This window comes from Hemitrygon akajei, chromosome 14 (genome assembly GCF_048418815.1).
Source record: "Hemitrygon akajei chromosome 14, sHemAka1.3, whole genome shotgun sequence".
Taxonomy (NCBI): Eukaryota; Metazoa; Chordata; class Chondrichthyes; order Myliobatiformes; family Dasyatidae; genus Hemitrygon; species Hemitrygon akajei.
In genome coordinates, this window is record NC_133137.1 from 85679125 (window position 1) to 85686883 (window position 7759).

The window sequence follows — 7759 nt, forward strand, 5'->3', positions numbered from 1 at the left end:
CATTTTGTTTTTCTTTACAATTTTGTACTGGTGAGCACATGTATACACAGACAGACAGACATACACACACACACACACAAACACATACGTATGCATGTAAACAAACACATGTGTATATACACACACACATAGATGGATAATTTATGGAGTGAGAATGGACAGAGAAAAGAAGAAATGTGCTCACATTAAGCTTAATTGCAAAAGGTTAAATTTACAGTGACTGAAGGGAAATACATTGTTTATTTTGAGTCCTGATCCAACGTAAAACATAAAGATTCTGTTCCAATCTCTCAAAATAAGTAAATAAACGTTGTACCGTGTCCATCTAGAATTCATTGCTCTCTGGGGGAAAGAACTCAGCATAAATATACCGGTGTTGTCAGTGAAAGTGTTAGGGTGTATTCTGGAGTTACATGAATATAGCAGATATTAGTTCGAACAGGAACCAGGCTTCAGATCTTTTTGTAACTGCAGGTAGCTTTCAATTAGCTTTCAGTTCTTTTTGGTGAATTGCAAGCAGTAAATTGAAGTTAAAAACACAAAAACACAGGCTGTTCCACAGACTAGGAGGTTGTGTTTGCAAGAGCCAAACATTAAAACAATGGGGCTGTGTGAATTGGCTTGCATCAAACCAGGGAACATGGATACCATTTGGACCATTTCTTTGTATCATTGTGACTTAAGTGCAAGCAGGCAGACCAGACTGATGTTGTAACTTACCAAAGCAATAAATATTTTCTGTGTACTTACCGTATTTGTGTACCCAGAGACAGCCCTGAAAACATTAATTTTGGGTGTCTGGCTCTCTGTTGTCGAAAGGTTTTAGAAAATTTGTGTTAATTTGTTTCTCACAACAATGCTTGGACAGTCAGATGTGTCTTAACAATTACAATGTGTTTCCATTATGTATCCCAAAGGAACCATTTGTCAACCCAAAGTATTGAAGTAAACAATGTCATTGTTAATATTGAAATGGTATTAGATCACCTATTGTTATCTTTGATCTTAAGTGTATAAAAATGTGATGTACCTTTGGGTTGATGTGGCTCTACCAAGAGAGTCTTCACAATGATGCCTACATGTTGTACTGAATAAAGACTTCTGTATCACACCTTCTGTGTCTTTCATCACAGTCACAACATTTGGGGGCTTGTCTGAGATTCATTTGTGACCCTTTGTATTGCTGGAGAATTAAACAATCTAAAGGGGAAATGTTTTGTAAGTAAAGCACCCACACTTAGATCTGTTCAGGTCAATGACCATGGAATCACAAGGTATCAAAGATCGCAGCATAGAGCTGAACTGGTAGATATAAAAGTATAGAGTGTGTGTGCATGTATGTTTGTGAACAGCAAGAAGACAGTTTTGTGTAGCTTGGTAAAACAGAGTAACCAGTTGCGAAAGATGGTTACTGACTGTTGAAGATGTCAGAGGAGTGCCTGTATACTCATTCGGAGGAATCATAGTGGCATACTTGCTTGTGAATGTGTTTGTGCGTTTAAGAATAAGTTTGAATCATTGCTAACAAGAATTCTAAATGCAAAGGAATACAATGGGCAGCATGAGTTCAGCAGCTCACAAGTGGAAGATTGTGGAGTACATACCCTTTGACTTTAAGTAGATACTGATTAATTTTTATCCATCCTTTATATTTTGCTTAGTATGGGAATTAATATGGAAATATATGAGGGAGAGGTTATAGGCAGGGGTATTCACTGGGATGGCACCTATTGAGGTCAGACAACATCAGGTCAAGATCCTTGACAAACCCAATCAGTCCTTCATCCCAATTCCCACAATTTGTAAGCCCTTCACTCCCAGCAGTGTGCTTAGCCTGAGTTGCCCTCTTCTTAAAATTTCTTGTGGGAATTCGGATTGTTGGTGCAAACACACGGAAATGATTGAAGTTCACCAAATGCATCCTAAGGATATACATGTATTGGCTAAAATGAAGTGAGATATAGCTCACTTGAAAGGCAACAACTGGGAGGAGGCAAGACAAACAGGGGAATGATGATGTCAGTGGTTCAGAGAGCTGGTCAAACAACCATGGATTATGCAGAGTGTAAATTTCAAGCATACGAGGAGTATTGAGGGTTAAACAATCCTGGAAGGAACGACCCAGACTTCATAAAAGTGCTAAAGAAGGACCTGGAAGTGTGGGGAAAGTTTGGGAAGTTTAGATTTGGAGATAGCAATGGGATCCACCTCCCCAGTAAAAGTGTCATGGTTGGGGAGATAGACCAGAGGAGGGGGAAGAGAAGTCGTAAAGTGGCTGTAGCTGCTGCAAAGACGCAGAAGGCTTGCGTTGTGTGCCAGTGACTAGGGCACCTAGCAAGGATCTGCCAGAATTGACATAGAAAAGAGATGATGTATTAAAGCTGTGGCCTTTCGGGCCATAGTTGGAGGCAGTGTCCTAAAAAAGGGAAGAAGGTGTGAAAATCACTCACTAAAACAGGCAGAATCCACAGCAATTTCTTCTCTGCTTGATCTGACTGCTGACCCGATTATAGAGCTGGTGAAGGCAACATTCAGATCAGATGAACAGCCTTCATTTCCAGTACTGGTGTATACAGAAGGTTCATTAAGGGGCTGACAATGTGATAATGTTAGTGGACACAAGGCTATCAGTATCGCTAATTGATCTATCGTTGCCAACGATTGGAGAAGCAATTTACATTACTAATGCAGGGAATGACACAAGGGCAGAGAGAAATGAGCCTCAGGTTCTTGAGATTGAAGGAGTGCAGCTTCCTGAGGATTTTTGGATATACCCAAATAATAAGGGTTCCGTCCTGGGGATAGACACTCTAAGTTAGGCAGGTGTTATCAAAGACTCAGGAAAGTGAGAAATAACATGGAGTGGACAGGGAAAGCAAATAGCTGTGATCCCCAGAGCAAACGACATGGCTTACAGAGAGATAGCAGCCCCAAGCAGGGTTAGGAAACGGGACAATGATTGTGAGTCGTGTCAGGAGGTCCCAAGGGTCAGAGCCAAACACAGTGTAGTACTGTTAAAAGTAGTGCAGCTGCCTGCAGAGATAGCAGCAATTAAAATAAAGATACACCAGAAAGGGGAGAGCAGGGAGCAGAAAGGGAATTATTACAAAGGTCATGGGGCAGAGAGCAAGAGAAGAAAATGAAGTGTCGGAAATTGAAAGCGTACAGGAAGAAATCACCAGAGCCCATTTAATAAGGTGATAGGGAGAGGAGATGGACCACTGTAACCAGGGTAACACATTGAGGGATTGAGCAAAACAGCAGCAATATTTTGCTGACTAGAGAGAGGTTTGAGGGAGCGGAGATAGTTCTCCCACAGCTGGGCGACCAAGTCATAGTAAGGGAGCTGCCTGGAAAACCAGGTTCTGATCCCAGGTGGATAAGACCACAGATGGTGCTCTGGACAAATGACACCTATGTTTGTGCGCAGGCCTGACAAGGTAGCCAGTGGAAACACTGGACTCAGGTTAAACTGTATGACTTATCTTCTTGTCACCCTCACAGAAAGAACAAGGGATCAAGTCCACCCGTAACGGTTACAAAGAATCTAAGAGATGAACACCAGTCTGCTGTGACACATCTGACCACACCTATTGGTAACAATACTGGTATATCGGTAACTATACTTTGTAGTGACGACTGAGGTAGATGATTAGTTGCATTGATCAGAATAGGAAGGTATTGGGATGAACAGATGGGAAGGGATCCAGGTTAAGACAAAGATATCAAGTTCAAGAACATTGATGGCAAGGTAGACTAAGAAAGAGAGAAGGAATTGCACACAGTGTCAAAAAGCAGCCTGTTGTGGCATGGAATGTAAACTGCTGTCCATAAACTTGAAACAAAGTTACCTTGCTATGGCCCTGCCAACAGAGTTAGCTATTGACAGCCGCTACTGATAGTTCTACCTATCAGAGATCGAAGGGGCAAAGAGGAAGTGATCAAATTTATGGAATGTTTTATTGCCATCTCTGTGCGGTCTTGTAGAAAGCCAAATAAGGATGTTAGGTCAAGTAAGATACAGGTACACATGGGTTAGTAATCGGGAAAGAGAACTGAACTGAAGGACATTTTTACTGCTCTGCGTAATCAGATCCTCCTTTACAGATTTCTGTCTGCGGCCAAAAGGGGGGTACACTAGGGAGTATTCTGGAGTTATGTGAATCTAACAGATATTAGATCAAACAAGAACCAGGCTTCTGTACTTATTGTAAAGGTAAATGTGTTCAAGAAGTTTGCAATTAGCCTTCAGATTTTTGGTGATTTGCAAGCAGTAAATTGAAGTTAAAAGCATAGGCTGCTCCACAGGCTTAGAGATTGTATATGCAGGAGCCAAATGTTATGATGATGGGACTGTGTTAATTGGCTTGCATTGAATGAAGCAACATGGCTAAGTTATTTTCACCATTGTGACTTGGGTGCAAGCTGGCAGACCAGATGGATATTGTCACTTAGCATATCAAACATGGCCACAGGTATAGTTAATCAATAGATTTTGTGTACTTACCATATCTGTGTATTCAGAGACAGCTCTGACAACATTAATTTTCAGTAGTGGCTCTCTGTTGTCAGAAGGTTTTAGAACATTTGTGTTAATTTGTTTCTCTCAAAGGCACTTGGACCTTCAGTGGTGTCTTATCAATAACAATGTGCTTCTACTATGTATCCCAAAGGAATCATTTGTCAACCCAAAGTATTGAAATAAATAATGTCATTGTATCTATTCAAATTTTACTGAATCGCCTATTGTTGCTTTTGATCTTAAGTGTATAAAAAATGTGATGTACGTTTGGGTTTGTGAGCCTCTACCAAGAATATCTCCAGAATGATGCCTGCATATTGTGCTGAAGAAAGACTTCTATGTCACCAACTCCTTATAGACAGTGAGGGGAATTGATCCTCAATCGGTGATTGCTACTATTGTAAAATAATGTGCTAACTGCATAATACTACCATGCTGTCCCCATAAGTACATTTTAATAGATACTCATTTGTACATTATGTAAGTAATGAGCCTCACTTATAATCCAGTTTATTACTGTACAGACAATTTGAAAGAAGTCTGTCGGGCTGGGTGTGGAGAAAGGCCTACAATAAGGAATCATAAAGTAAAGCTCAAGCTATGAACTTAAACAATGATAATAAATCAGCCATAATGGAATGACAGAGCAGATGGATGGGCTGTATAGATTAAATCTGCTCCTATACAATCTTACAGTTTAAGATATAGGAGTTAATTACGCCATTCAGCCCATCAAGTCTGCTCCACCATTACGTCGTGGCTGATCTACTATCCCTCTCAACATCATTCTCCTGTCTTCTTCCCATATCCATTGATACCCTTACTGACCAAGAATCTATCAGCCTCTGCTTTAAATATACCTCACGTTTGGCCTCCTTGGACATCTGTGACAATGAATTCCACAGATTCACCACTCTTTTTGCTTCCTCAGTTCTGATGGGGGTGGGGATAATTGATCAATATAATATTCTTCTTTTGAAAATTTGTTGCCTGGTCTGCTAAAGGTTTCCAGCATTTTCCAGCATTTGCTGCTTTCATTTCCATTGAATAATGGAGTCATTGCTTTTGAGTAAGCTTGAGCTCCTTTAGAGAATAAAAGCTATTGGCGTACAATGGACCAGTTGAATAAGTGGATGAGGAAAACGTAAATGGAAAGCGATGTGGAAAATGTGGGATCATTCGCTTTGGTAGAAAAGCAGATTTATTTTTAAGGGCTAAATGACTGAGATATCTTTAGTGTTCAGTGGGACCTGAGTGCCTTTGTATATGAATGAATGACTCAGCAAGCCATCAGGAAGTCAAACAGCGTGTTGGCCTTTATTGCAAAAGGACTTGAGTGCAAACACAAACACCTTAATGAAGTTATAAAGAGCTCTGGTGAGACTGTGTCTGGAATATTGTATGGAGGTCTGGTGTCTTTACCTCATGAAGGATATATAGTATATACATTTAAGAGAGAAGGGGTAAGTTCAGTGGAGATATGCGGGACAGAGAATTAGAGGTATTGTAGTTAAGGTAAACGTGATAAAGGCTTTTAAGAAACTCTTGGATAGGCTGGATACATAAGGAAATGGACATTGTGTATACAGAAGTTTAGTTAGGCATTTAATTACTATTTTATTTAGTTTGTCATAACATTGTGAGCTATAATAACTTCTACGTCCAGTTTGAGGTGGAAAATGATGTGGCGGCGAGGAAGTCCACCCCTCTTACAAATGACCAGGTGCTGTGTCTCTCCGTGGCCGATGTGAGAAGAACCCTGTGCAGGGTCAACCCATGGAAGGCTGCTGGACCAGACAACATCCCTGGTAGAGTGCTCAGAGGATGTGCAGACCAGCTGGCAGATGTTCTCACTGACATCTTCAACATCTCCCTGAGCAGTGTCACCGTTCCAACGTGCTTCAAGGCCGCCACCATCGTCCCCGTGCTGAAGAAGTCTTCAGTGTCCTGCCTAAATGACTACTGTACCGTTGCACTTACATCCATCATCATGAAGTGTTTAGAGAGGCTCGTCATGTGGCATATCAAGACCCTGCTGCCCCCCTCACTGGACCCCTGCAGTTTGCGTTCCATTCCAACCGCTCAACAGATCACGCCATTGCCACCACCCTCCACCTGGACAAAAAAGACACATACGTTCGGATGCTGTTCATAGACTTCAGTTCAGCATTCAACACAATCATCCCTCAGAAACAGAGAGGAGGTACAGCAGCAAACAGACTGGTGCAGAGCCAACAACCTGTCTCTGAAAATGAACAAAACAAAAGAGATGGTTGTTGACTTCAGGAGGGCACGGAGCGACCACTCCCTGCTGAATATTGACGGCTCCTCAGTAGAGATTGTTAAGAGCACCAAATTTCTTGGTGTTCACCTGGCAGAGATTCTCACCTGGTCCCTCAACACCAGCTCCATAGCAAAGAAAGCCCAGCAGCGTCTCTACTTTCTGCGAAGGCTGAGGAAAGTCCATCTCCCACCCCCCTCCCCCCCCATCCTCATCACATTCTACAGGGTTTGTATCGAGAGCATCCTGAGCAGCTGCATCACTACCTGGTTCAGAAATTGCTCCATCTCAGATCGCAAGACCCTGCAGCGGATAGTGAGGTCAGCTGAGAAGATCATTGGGGTCTCTCTTCCCGCCATCACGGACATTTACACTACACGCTGCATCCGCAAAGGAAACAGCATTATTAAGGACCCCATGCACCCCTCATACAATATCTTCTCCCTTCTGCTGTCTGGGAGAAGGCTCCAAAGCATTTGGGCTCTCACGACCAGACTATGTAACAGTTTCTTCCCCCAAGCTATCAGACTCCTCAATACCCGAAGCCTGGACTGACACCTTGCCCTATTTTCCTGTTTATTATTTATTGTAATGTCTGCACTGTTTTTGTGCACTTTACGCAGTCCTGTGTAGGTCTGTAGTCTAGTGTAGCTTTCTCTGTGTTGTTTTTTTACGTAGTTCAGTCTAGTTTTTGTACTGTGTCATGTAACACCATGATCCTGAAAAACGTTGTCTCATTTCTACTATGTACTGTACCAGCAATTATGGTCAAAATGACAATAAAAGTGACTTGACTTGACTTGACTTTTAGGGCCTATTCCTGTGTAAAAAAATGTTCTAAATTCTATTATGTAGACTAGATTTAAATTTCCAGAATTTAGTGGAATATGTGATGGTTTGATTGAGACATACAATAGTCTTACAGAACTTACCAGGTTAGATGTGGAGACCATGTT